The sequence below is a fragment of the Fukomys damarensis genome, unplaced genomic scaffold (assembly GCF_012274545.1).
Source record: "Fukomys damarensis isolate Sample0158 unplaced genomic scaffold, DMR_v1.0_HiC HiC_scaffold_37, whole genome shotgun sequence".
NCBI classification, from domain to species: Eukaryota; Metazoa; Chordata; class Mammalia; order Rodentia; family Bathyergidae; genus Fukomys; species Fukomys damarensis.
Window position 1 is genome coordinate 24,475,936 of NW_022900949.1, and position 14,033 is coordinate 24,489,968.

General features: G+C 42.1%; 1 protein-coding gene and 1 non-coding gene across 4 annotated transcripts in view; one reads left to right on the forward strand and one right to left on the reverse strand.

Annotated features, from left to right (window-relative positions):
• Cacnb2 (calcium voltage-gated channel auxiliary subunit beta 2) overlaps positions 1-14,033 on the reverse strand; it is a 150,583-nt gene that overhangs the window by 82,247 nt on the left and 54,303 nt on the right. The window lies entirely within an intron of this gene.
• LOC117284569 lies at positions 8,002-8,108 on the forward strand. Its single transcript, XR_004515659.1, has one exon. It is a non-coding gene; the product is annotated as a U6 spliceosomal RNA (small nuclear RNA).

Here is a 14,033-nt window from a genome sequence, read left to right on the forward strand (position 1 = left end):
AGTAGCACACAGTGTTAAACAAAAAAAGAGCAAGTCATAAAAGAAAATTGGTTATATAGCGATGGCCCCCAAGAGCCTCATGCTCTTGAAGGTGTGGCTTTTAGAAGGCAATTGCATTATGGGAGCTCATGCGGGACTTGCTGTTAGGAGGTGGGCCTGATCTGAATTGGATGGCTCTAGGGCAGTGACCCGGAAGGGTTTATCTCCTCCCTGGCTCCTCTCTTTCCACTTCCAGTAGCTTTGCCTAGGCTCCACCCAGGGCCTTCCACCATGACTTCCTGCCTCATAGTGGGCCAGTTGAGGGTTTAAAAAAGAGGAGCCCAAATAAATCACCTTTCTTTTATAAACCACCTTTCTTTTAAATTGAGGTTAGGTACTTTGTCCCAGCAGCAAGAAGTGACTAAGACATATACCTTAATATTTTTCTACTTAATGGCTTGAAAACACATATGTGGTAAGACAGAATATAGTGTACAGGAAAGAGTAAGAAATGTTAAGTTCATTGCAGCCGTAACCTTTAATAGAGGGGATGGCTTACAGGAGGACAATGGGGGAAGTCTTATAAGCTATCAACAATGTTCTGAGTCTTTAATGATGACCTTGAGTACAGGGTTTCTATGTTACTATCGTGAATATTGCTTTATATATTATTTAATGCACTGAAATATAATTGAAAAGCCAAGCTGACATTCTATTTTTAATACATTTAATTATATAATATATAGTCTACACCTACAGAAAAATATTTGTAATGCATATCAGTCTTCAATGATGGAATATTTAGTAATGTGTATAAAAACATCCACTTTCCAACAGTTGTGAGGTCTTGTCACTCGAGTTGTTCTTCAGCTATGTTCCATGTTACAAAAGCAAATTGAATGGCTTGATAGTCCGTACATGGTACAACAGACATTTTCATATCTATTGCTTCAGTTCTTCATATCATCTTTTCTGTAACTGTTCCAAATACGACGACAAGCACGCTTCACACGGATGAACGATTCGGGGCATTTTTGGAATACACACAATGTTGATTTTATATACAGATCTTGCTTTATTGGAATGATATCCAGTTTATTTTCAATCTCCTTACAGAAAAGAATAGAGTACCTCAGAAACTGGCCTAGGTTGCTGTCCATGACAACCAGCAGAAAGTCCTGGAAACGGCTTGCCAAGAATCTGGCAAAGTGCCAAAAGAGGCACTTCTTCCTCTGGGCAGAGACCACCTGCACTCATGTAGTTCCTGCTGTGCCTTCCGTCCCCCCATGCCGTGGGCACGAATATGGCAGGGGAATGGTAGACCCCACTTCACCAGCCAGTTTTCTGAAAAGACCTCTCCCTGTCACCTCTGCTCAACACTACTCAATAACGATCTTTCAAGAACCAAAAATCATTCTGTATATCATTTAATGCACTGGACCAGGAGGGAAGTACAGTTGAATTGTGCATCCTGATTCTTTCCCCAAGGTCACATGTAGTAATAGAAGCCAGACATAACCTCACTTAAAAAGTTGTAAGACAGGGGGACCAGGGATGTAATTCAGTGGCATTGCACCTGTCTGGCCAACACAAGGTCATGAGTTTGATCCCTGATACTGGGGGAAAGAAAATAACTAAAATTTTAAAATTAAATAAAAAATGGTAAGGCAAAGATGGCACAACGTGATTACATGCAGAGTTAGAATTCCAGTCACATTCTTTGTCACTCAGCAGAACAGACAGGAATTCCACCTACGAAGGAATTAAGTTGTAAGTGTCCACAGGAGAGGTCGCTGTCCAAGTTGCTCCAGGTTGTGCGTACGTGGAGAGATGGTTGATGGGACAGAGCAGTACACTAGACCAGATCAGACCAGAACACAACTGCAGGAAGTCTGTCAAAAGGAAACTTTAACTCCTGGGCAGGAAAAAAAAAATCCCTTTTGCTGCAAGACTTAATATTTTATTTAAGAAACCAGAAAGATGGCAGAGTATTTCTGGGTTACAGACAGACTTATTATCCTCCTGTGACCTACAGGCAAGATCTCCTTCGCACAGCTAGCTGGTGTTCTAGTTATCTAAACAAGAAAGATGATCCAGGCAAGAATAAGCAGGATAACTAAGTCAATTGCATTTTTATGGGCCTTCACACAGAGAAAGCATCTCAGAAGCCCACAGACTAGTAAACCATCACAGGCAAGTGGCCAGGGGAAACCACAGCTTCTACTAGTTGCTAAACTTGAAAGAATGGTTCAGTCTGTTTCACTTTCACACAGTCTATTAAACATCTTAAAACAAAACACTGAAATCGCTAATCACTGACAACCGTCTCAACTAGAATACGCTCAGCCACTTATGGGAGTATTTAGAATATTGTGTATTTGCCCAACTTCCACACTAGACTAAACACGGCCGCTAAAGCCACAGCTCTGAAAACTTACGTGGGAATCTGCTTAAGTATCAGAACACTAGGGAAAACACGCTGCATACATAGGGTGATGTCCCCCTGAGCCCTTGAGCCACCACATGTGAGGAAGTGGGGTTGTTAGTGAGGGGTTCTCCTAGCCTGCATACTCTCAGGCTATGGAGATTTGTTTCTGGTGACTGAGGAAACCATCCTGGAAATACAAGCCAATCTGTATGCACATAAACTGACCATTTCCCCCTCAAAGGCCCATAGTTTTTAAAAAGCATTCGTGAGTTAGGAATAGGATAAAAGAACCACTGTTTTATTTTTAAAGTCCTTTAAAAATGGTGCCATATTTATAGTACAATAAACATTTTCCATCCAAGGAAACAGCACATATGTTTCAGGGAAATATGAAGAATTATTCTAAAGGCTATGATTTTCTAACTGACACTGCTAGTTTTTCTTAGACCAGAGTCAACAAAGTTGATAGGTTCACTGTTAATACCAAGACATTTTGCATGCATATGAATTTCTAGGGAAAAAAATTATTCCAAGTCATCTCTTCCCAAGGTACATCTCCTGCTTTTGTAGTCTGTCAAGGCATTTGTCAAAAGTGTAATATTAAAAACAAATGATTCCTATTCGGCAAACTTCCTAGAAAATTTAGGAGAAATATAAAGTATCATTTTGAGGTATAAACATGACCTTAAAAAAAAAAACAAACATTTTCAGTGTTTCCTGGATTTAAACCCTTATTGATAGGATCAAACTGAACTGAAATGTCAAACTAAATTCCATCCTGATGATCGGCACAGAGACATGGGTGAAATTTCAATTAGCAGACTGTGAGGGTTCATTTGAGGTTAACTTGACTGCACGGTAGGGTGCCCAAAACAAAGATGGTGCAGGAAGAATGTAACCCTTTTGTGTTCTGCCTGGCTATGTGAGCCAGGACATCAGCCTTTGTCTGCCTTTGGACTGGGATTTAGACTGTTAAGTGGTTCTCTGTCCTTTGAATTCTCACTTGGATTAAAACACTAGGTTCCTTGGGTCCATAGCTTCAAGATGGCAGACCATGGGACTTCTCAGCCTCTATCACGTGATCCAATCTCCCACAATAATCTCCATAGCTCTGTCTTTACCTGTGTCTCCCACAGATTGCTTCTGGAGAATTCTGACTAACGCATAGACTCCTGCTTCAAGAACAGGCCTTGGTTTTTACAGCAAAAGCTGAGTGCTGGCCTGTACGCTTGTGAATGTATCAAGTTTAAATAAAACATTTGAGATAGAAATATATCTCTGTCAGATGTGCTGATAGTTTGGGGGAGGAGGGCACTTACTCAACTGCCACCCCCGAAATGCTACCTCAGAGATGGATCATGTGGCAAAATGGACACTGAATGAACAATGGTTCCCAAACTTTAGTGCACAGTCCATAGTGGCCGTGCAACATGAACAAAAGTGTGATCTACGTCTCTCATTTTAAAGGGAGGCGTTGAATAGGACAGTACTGTATATTACCATATGGCTGTTGTTTAATGTCCCCCAAGATGAAGGATCAAGGCTTACACATTTTATATCCCCTGGCCTCTCACATTCCACAAGCTAGGTGACCCTTGCAAGTGTGTTGGGTGAATAATGCATTAATACAGCATGTGGAGACCTCTATCTACTCAAAGAAGTTCTATACTCTATTGTATGCATCTATTATAGCATCTGCTTTATGCTTTGGACTACTTAAAAGTCACAAAATTCGAAAGCAAGTCGTCACACCCTCAGAGGAGAGGCGAGCAGTATTAGGTCTCATCAGACTATGTGACTTTCTCCGTACTGTTAGTCACAGCCCAGGACCTCCTTTAATTCTTCTGAATGTGTGTGACACTAGTTTCCTTGTAAAAGAACTTGTAACCTAACTCTCCCCCATAACGAATGTAGGCTGACTCAAATGTAAGGTTACAACTGATCCAATAAATATTTTATGCTAGGGTGACTATAGTTCCTCTAAGGAGACAAAGGACTAGTTAGTTGTTTAAAACCCAGGGAACAGAGGTAGTTCAGAGGCGTAGTGCTTTCCCAGCATGTGTGAGGTCTTGGGGCCCATTCCCAGTAGGGAGAAAAATGAAATAAAATAAAATCCAAGGGCTGAAACCAGAAGACTGAAGACTAGACTGTATACACTCCTGTTGTGTGCTTCCTTCCCTGTGTAGGGAGCACGGAATGAGTGTGTTTTTGGCTTCAAATACTCAAGCACTGACAGTTTTTTTTTTTGTACCGGGGATCAAACTCAGGACCTTATGCTTGTGAGGCAGGTGGTGGAACCACTGAGCTAAATCCCCAGCCAGAAGCACTGATGCTTTTTAAAGGGGTGGGTGTTAATCTTGCAAATAAATGTCAGTACAAAAACCTCTTAGTTGGAAATCACTAGACACAAATAACTTTGGTAGTTAATTGTGTGATTCATTTTCCTTTCTAAAAATAGGGTTTGAGTAAAAGAAAAAACAAACTTAAGCCATATAAATTTCTTTTACAAACATCATGAAAGCAGTTCTCTGCTCCCCTATATAAAGCATTCATGTCTCTCTTTAGTCAGTTATGACACACATGCCTTTCTATTTTTCTCCGCTTTAAATTTTACACTTCATCCTTTTTCTTTATATACCATTCAATGAACTTTTTTTTTTTTTTTTTGGTTTTTTGAGACTACATAGTCTCATTATGTAGTTGAGACTGACCTGGAACTCACTATGTAGCCCAGGCTGTCCTCAAACTCACAAGCGATCCTCCTGCCTCAGCCTCCCCAGTGCTGGGATTACAGGCATGCGCCACCACACCCAGCATGAACTCTCTTTTCAAATCATTTCATTGCAATTTCAATCTTCTCTCCCTTACCCTACTTAAACAGTGCTTCACACAATATATTTCCCTGATATTGGATTATTTTTTCCATTTATCTACACAAAGAGTCCCCATTCTAGCAGTTTCAAGCACATTTCATTTATGTTCGCGCTTAATCAAGAACAGTACACACATATCATGGAATCTCTGCCTTGAATTAACACCCTATTAAATTTGAGAAATTTTAGCTCAAGATGTTTTATTTAATGTTAAAATACAAAAATGGATTTACTACAAATCGGTATCGTCAAGATCATTAGCTAAACTTAAAATGCAACCACCCCTCAGAACAAAACAAAAACAAAGAAAGATTTGAGCTCTATTAGCACTACTAATATTCAATAAAAAATAAAAGCATGGGCAGTATTGTTACTTTTAAAATTCCTTTGGTAGTTGCCCTATTTTACTTTGATAGTTAAAGAAAAAAAATTTTTTTCCTTTATTCCCTTCAGAGGAACAAACTGAGACAAAGTTAATGCATTTGCAACTTACGTCTTTCTACATGGGGCTCACCAATGAGGCCAAAGAGCCTAAGAAAGGCAGCCCTTAGGACGACAGAAGCTTGGGTCCTTTGTCCTCTTTCTGCTACTCAAGAGCCCAGCAAGGCTGAGCCACGTGCTTCTGTTCCCTCATTCATGAATCTTCCTTCCTCCCTCACCAAGAAGCTGCGTGGACCTAAGAAAGTTGCACGGGGGGCGCTTGAACGCGGAGATGCGGCGCTGAACGCGAGCTATCTTGCAACCCGCAAGGGGCACAGCACAACTGGCTCATTAAAAAAAAACCAAAAAATTCCAAGATTAAGAGAAGTGCTTTACAGAATGATTCACAACAGCCAAGAGATGGAAATGACCTCAATGCCCACCGGCAGATTGATACAGTAAGTCAACACGGCTGCAGAATGGCCCGGAAAGAAGACGAAAATCCGGTTGTGAATTGTAGAGACGGACGGAAGGGAGGAAGCGGATCCGACAGAGGGCAGTATTTTCTCCAACCTAAGCATACCTGGAAAGGTTTGGGAATATCAAAGAGACTCGTTTGCATCTATAACCTGCACATTTCAATGCCTCACACAATCCATGACCACCACGATTTCCATCGGTTCCCAGCAGCCAGACTTACCCCCATCCTGCTTGTCTCCCCCAGAGAATTCTAAGCTGCAGGTAACTGCTTTTCCTTGCCACAAAAAGCCCAAGCTCACCTTCCCTCCGGAGAAGTTGATTTGGTCTAACTGAACCTGCACCCTGCATTTTTCAGACCGAATCGATACCCAATACAGTTGCATTCACTTTTCTCTTATTTTTTGAGGTGCTGGGGCCTCGTGCATGCTGGCCGAGTGCTCTTTCACTGCGCCACCCTCCCCGCCAACCCGATTTGTTTATGGTCTCTTGGCTGAGAAGAAGAAGGGACAGAGGATTACGATGTGCACACCCGGTGGAGTGTGCGTCACCCTTCAAGAAGGAAACTCTGCCACACATAACAACACGAATAAGCCTGGAGGATACCACGCGGAGTGAAGTAGGCACAGGACGATTAGCGTCCGATTCCACAGATGTGAGGCACAGACTTTAGTCTCCAACATCACGGACACAGAAAGTGCGGCCATGAGCCCCAGCAATGAGGACCCGCTGTCCCAGTGGTTACAGAGCTCCAGTTTTGCAAGATGCTAATGTTCTGTGGGTCGGACACAGCAACGGGGGCCCAGTTCACAGGACTGGACCATCTGCTTCCGATAAGTTCAGAGGGTTAAAACAAAACAACAACAAAAAACAACCCCACTTCTGCGTGGTTATTTTAATGGAAATAGAGAATTAAGAGCGATTTAAACTACAATTGAACCAAAATAAGTCTGTCTCAGACCCTTGGTTTTCAAACACTTTGCTTACCTTGCAGAAGTGCATTGCCGGTTAGCGAGGTGCTGTCCCTGCCAGGCCCGTCACATGGCATTCAAGTGACACCTGCCATCCACATCTCCCCGGGAGATTCCCTCATCCAGGTCCTGAGGTCCTGCTGGCCATCCCTGCTGCATTCACCTCGCAGACTGGTAATCTAACACGGACCGCATTACTCAGTCCACTGATGCGCATTCCCAGTGTCAACATTATCCCAGAGCTTGCTGAGGGAAAAACCACACCTAAGACCTCTGCTCTAACTCCTACGAAGCAGCACAAGGCTACTCCTCAAATTCTACTCTGTCACGCTTTTGGTATTTTTTTATTTAACCCTTGTGAAGTGAAAACTCAGAACATATAGAAGCTACTTTTAAGCTCTGCATAAAGGTTTCTGCATGGTAGAGAAAAAGGAAAGGAACCATTACGTATTCATAGCTGAGTTTACAATGACACAACAGAAATATTCAGTTACAGCTGAGAGACAGAGAGAGACCAGACAGAGAGAGAGAGGGAGAGAGAGAGAGAGAGAGAGAGAGAGAGAGAGAGAGAGAGAGAGAGGGAGAGAGAGAGAGAGAGAGAGAGAGAGAGAGAGAGAGAGAGAGAGAGGCAGCAAAGTTTATAATAATCCTTCCTCAATCCATTTATGGTTTTGAAATAGCCAGAAGTCTGTATTATATTAACAGCCCTTAAAGGATTCTCAAACAAGAATTCCGTTTTAAATATGGGCTAGTATCAGCCCTCTTGAACTTTCACTAATAAAAACCACAAACGTACAGTGAAAAGACTGCTGAATTATTGTGTATCAAGTTCCTTTAAAAATGTGCGACTCTCGTGCTTGCTTCGGCAGCGCATATACTAAAATTGGAACGATACAGAGGAGATTAGCATGGCCCCTGCGCAAGGATGACCCGCAAATTCGTGAAGCATTCCATATTTAAAAAAAAAAAAATGTGTGACTCTTAACCCTAAGAGACCCAATACTCAGAGAGGGAGTGCCAACACAAATCCTACGTAAACAGCGAGCAATAACAGGGCTTTACTTTCCAAAATAATCGGGCATCAATCTGAAGAATGAGTACGGGAAGAACAAGAGCAGAGGATGGCATGGGATGGCACTGGTCATGGTGAGCCACCTTGAGATCAGACGAGTGGGACAACACTGGCCACAGCCCACTCTGCTCGGCCCCCTGCCTTCCTTAACTTACACCACCGAGCTGCAGCTGTACCGCTGGACTTGTCGTTCACTGCTTCTGGAAGGCATGACAAGTACCAAAAAACTTGTCTTTGGCTGGAAAGAGTAGGTATTCACGAAATAATGGACACAGACGACAACATCTAGCTTGAGTCCGGGGACAAGATTACGGGGTCGAAATGAATGGAGTGCCAACTTTGATGAATTTGAAAGCAGTCAAGTAACCAAGGTATGACTGTAAAAATAATTAATGCTAACCGGATAAGTGACATTAAAAAAAAAAAGCAGGGCCGGGGATTTAGCTCAGCGGTTCAGTGGCCTGCCTTGCAAGCGTAAGGACCTGAGTTTGATTCCCGGGACCAAAAAAAAAAAAAAAAAAAAGCATATGGCAACCATTCTTAACCCAAGGCAGACAAAGGCATTGGTTTTATCACTTCCTATGTTGATTCCCTAATTAGAATCTGAAATCCTTGAGGGTGGGAGCCATTATTCCAGTTGCCAATGTTCATCAAAGAGGCCAAGGGAAGGGGGAGAAGGTTCCAGAACCTTTACTTGACATACACCAGCTCATTTAGTAATGACTGCAGGCTGAGAATCAGAGCTTACTTTTGCAAATGGCACCACTGAGCCTGCCATGCCGTTTACCAAGCGGTCGGGCTGCCCGTCCACAGCAGAGGTGGGGTTCCAATCCCTGTCTCATGAGTTGAGTTGTGACTGAGACCATTTGGCCTGTGACACCCACAAAGTTTCCCATCTGATCTTTTAGCCCCAACAAGCTGTGCTGACCCCCAGACTCAGGCTCCTGTTGGGAGGAAGGAGTTCAATTTGATAGAAAGGGAACACTCAAAGAAGAAAGGGTTTGAAGGAAAAGATGGGGAGCTCCATTCTGAATTGGTGGCAGACCTGAAAGAGATACCCCAAAAGAGAAGTCCTGGGATACCAATGCTGGAGAGCGATCCCAAGGACAGACTTGTCATGATGGCTGAAGTTTTGAAAAGGATGAAACAAGAAAGGCCAAGATGTGATTCAAGCCTCGCTTTGGAGGTGAAATTCCATATTCAAAGAATAACTTCCTTGGAATTCCCAATCTATCATGTGAATGGGGAGCTGGCTGGGGACTGAAGGCCTAGGGCGATGCCATTCCCTCTGCAGCAGACCCTCAGGGGCTCTGCCAAGTTCACGGTGAAAACCAAACACATGCTATGGCAGTAGATGCCAGAAGGCCCGGCCTATGCATTTGGTTGCATGGATGTCTTTATTTAAACAACGGAAGGAACTAAAAGCCGATGCAGACAAACTAGAAAGGAGCAACCAGAGTGGTAGCAGAGGGAGGCTGCCGGAGATAGAATGGACTTAGTAGAGAAGGAAGACAAGCTTGTAGAGAAGTCCAGAGAAAGCCTAATAAAAGGTCAGTGGACTTGGTGATTGGAAAGTCACTTGAGATCATCAGGGGAGAGAGAGAGAAGCGGGGAGGGGAAGGGGAGGAGAAGGAGAGGAGGGAGGGGGAGACACAGAAGCCAGTTTCAAAGTGCTAAAGGGTGAGCAGGGAAAGAAGCTGGGAGCAGGGGGACAAAGCTGAGGCGATAAGGTGAAAGAAGAAGGGAAAAACAGGATGGATGGGACGACAGAGTTGTTCATGTTAAAAGGCACGGACATATTTTTTTCCCAAGAGGTAAGGAAGAAAAAGGTGGGCACAGACTGATTGCAGGAAATGTCTGCCCCATCCCACCCTATATCCACACCCTTGGCAGTTCTCTCCCCTTCTGCCTACCACCTTGGCCCTGTGACTTGCTCTGGCCAGTGGGACATTAGCAAAAATAAGTGACCCCGAAGAGACTTGATTACTCCTCAGTGAAGATTGCTCTCTCAGGACGTCACCCAGAGACCAGCAGTGAAGGAGCCCCAAACAGCACACAGGAACCTAAGATATGGAACAGAGGAGGACACCGAAGGCAACAGCCACCAAGCCCAAATAATTAACCGAGCCTGGGAAATAATTAGAAAATAAACTTTACGCCACTAAGATAAGATTGGGTTGTTGTGAAGCAAAAACAAGACTTTTCTCACTTCCTTACTGAGAGAACAAGTGAGGATTTTGCCAGTGAAGTAAGGATCACTGATGTACGTACTGTATAATCATGACCACACTGCATGCTATCGAGGCAGAGCCTTGCTTTTTCACCTATCTTCCAAATTGTAATCGGCAGTAATCAGGATCTTGTGTTCTTGCATGGCAGCGAGGGAGAGGACAGCACTAGTGTATGTGGCTGAACTTATCAGCCACGGATTAGCACAGAAGCCCAGCTTATGTTCAGGAGGCCTTCACACACTTTTTCTTATGAGTATGAAAGTGCAATCTAAAGTAATGCAGCTCTAAGTGATAACTCCATACTGTTGGCAATTAGCAAGCATTTAGCTAACTTCGTCGAAATAGTTTTCCCACTTTTGGAAATGAGGCATTTTGATAAAAATAAAAATTTTCAGTAGATGGGTTAGAAGATCACTTGAAAAATTAAAACAAGAGAGAGAGAGAGAGAGAGAGAGAGAGAGAGAGAGAAAGAGAGAGAAATGATTACAGAAGAATGCTGTAATCAAACATCTTACAAACTAGAAAACCAAAACAAGAGAAAAACAAAGGGGAAGAAATTATCAAAGAAAAAAACAAAAAGAATTTCTACAATTGAAATGATTCACACTGAATGTACCAGAAGCCAAGGACAATGAACCAAAAAGATCCACACCAAGGTATACATGCCAAAATGTCAAAATACCAAAGAAGAATACCTCACAAGATATCAGAGAGAATTATAAAAACCAGAGACACATTTAAAGGCAAAACACACAGAGTGTCTTTACAAGTCTCAACGAAAATGGGTTTTTGTTCTTGAAAATTATACCCAGCCAAACTAGTGAATAAACATGAGGCTAGAATAAAGACGTTTCTAGCAACATCTCAAAAAACTAACTTTTTTCTGGAAGGTTCCACACGCTGTTGCCTTGTCTTTACTTCCCCTGGCCTTTACACACATCGAATCCTAGGGCCTGAGTGGCTTTTCCTTCTGTTCCACTCCTCACTTCCTACTTGAGCAGCTAGACTCCATCTGTCAATCCTAAAAGGTCGAGTTTTAAAGCACCACCTCTTTCATGATTGCTTTTCTGCTCCAGCCAGCAGAACATACAGTCTTTTTCTCTAGATGTTCATAAACATCTCAGCCACTTCAAGTTACTTCTACTGTACCTTACATGACCATGGCTTTTCGCTTAAACAAAGCACAGAAGCTTCCTGTAGGCAAAAGATGTGTCCATTTCTCCTCCGAGGGCCTGGCTTTTCAGTCTCTCTTACACCAACTGTGCCCAGTACAGTTTCTTTCATTCCTTAGACATTCAGCCAGGAGAACAAAGAGCTCAGCATTTAATGTCAGTCCCCTCACTAAGCACAAAACATGGAACCTGTCAGAGCTCTGTTTCAGCCCCTATCACATCCAGATTTCCAAACTCACATTCGCTGCAGTTAGGGCAGGAAGCATCACTTTTGAGAAAAGGATAAAAAAGAAAATTATTACTTCCATCAAGAAAAGCTGATCACCTGGCTCAGTCACTTCACTTCTAGGTAAGTAAACATGAGAAATGAAAACATATGTTCATGAAAAGTCTGTACACAAATGTGTGTGACAACATTACTCACAACAGCTGAAAAAGTAGAAACCGCCTTAAGGTCCACCAGTTGATAAGTGTATAAACACGTGTGGAATATATACACATGCAACTTTGGGGGATTTTTTTGAGACAGGGTCTCACTATGTAGCTCAGACTGGCTTTGAACTCACAGTGTATCCCAGGCTGGCCTTGAACTTTAACAGCAATCCTCCTGCCTCAGCCTCTCAAGTGCTAGGATTACAGGTGTGTATCACCATACCCAGCCGCACAGGAGAATATTATCTAGCAATAAAATAAATTGCTGATGTATGCTGTAATATGAATGAACATTAGACATTATATAAATGAAAACAGCAGTCACAGAAGACCACCTATTGTATGACTCCTTTTATACACAATGTCCAAAATAGATAAATCTACAGACAAAGGTGACCAGTGGTTTTCAAAGGTTAAGCAGTTTGCAATAAAGGGGGAGTGGTTGCTGGTGGGTTTGGGATTCCTTTTGGGGGCAATGAAAATGTCTTAAAATTGAGTATAGTTATGATTATATAATAACTCTGAATATATTAAAAACCCCACCGAATTGTTTACTTTAAATGAGGGAATTCTATCTCAGGAAAGTTGCTTTTAAAGAAAAAATCATTGTGTGAATAAATTCAGTCTCTATATTGCTTATCTTTAAAGCACTATCAAAGACCATCCATGGAAACAGGGCAGGATTTGCAAAGCATATACAAGCTGAGCATGATCAGCACACAAATTTGGGATCAGAAAGTACAAAGTCACAAAACAAGGTTATACCAGTTGATCTCTATTGGCCTCAAAAGTATTATAAAGTTTGTGCATTGTGCAGTGTTTAAGAGAAGCCACAATCAACTGGGTGAGCCCTGGGTGTATAGGCAGCTCTGGGTCTCATTATATAACCTTTTGTAGGTTGCTTAGTTTCCAAAGGTGGTGTCTCTAGTCCTCCTGCTTGCCAATGACCGGATTTCAAAGAGGTCTGATTTAGGCAGTCAGTGGATAACACAGTTCATCTCTACGTAGGCCCAGGCTCTGAAAACCCAGCTGAGGTTTCTTACATAAAGTTAAGACTTGGAATCTACAATGCAAGTACAAACACCAATCTGTAGAGCCTGTTTATGTGAGAGACATAACAAAATAAATATGGAGGACATTAGATTCTCCCAAAGCAGACCATGCAAAATACTGAGACTAAAGTTACATAATAAATTCATATATTTTAATCATTAAAGCTTCATTTTGAAATGAGTTCCACAAAGGCAAGAGGATGTATCTACAGGAAAGAACAGATCCAAACAACCTAATGAACACTTAGACACCTACAAGAGTTCTTTTACCATCTTTCTTCAAGGCTATTGGGATTAATAAACTCGACCTACTAAACTGTGATTTTTAACAAAGTTAACTTAAATCCTGGTCCTCTTATCTTCTCTCAGAGCCTGTTTAAATTCTCAGCCAAGAGCAACTCAATTACATCAAAGGTTTAAGATACTGAACTAATTCTAAAGAAGAATGGATGTCAAAGAATTACTTTGACTAACAACATTTCATTTTTTTTTTTGGCCTTCATTTTAAATTCTCTTCTTTTTCTCCCATCCTCCACATCATTTGTACCTAGACACTTTTTCAGCAGCGTGACAAGTGACACGAACCTGGCTCGATTTAGGTTCAATATTTTGATTCATGCTAGGTTGAAGCATTTAAAAGTTCTCTGAAGCTGTACCACTTAACTGAAGATTTCTAGCATGCAGTCACGGACACAAACGCCCCACTAAGATAGTTCAAGATTATGAAAACCCAACCTACATCGCACTGGGTCACGTGATCGAGTATGAATCCGAGAAACCGTTTAATTTGGGTTTGTGAAATTTACACAAATAAACGAGCTGGAAATGGAACAGTCTTATTTTTACCCCTTGATTTTTCTTTACACCCAGGTACAAAATATAGGATGTAGAATTTGGATTTTCACCTGTATCAGCTGCAGTGCCAA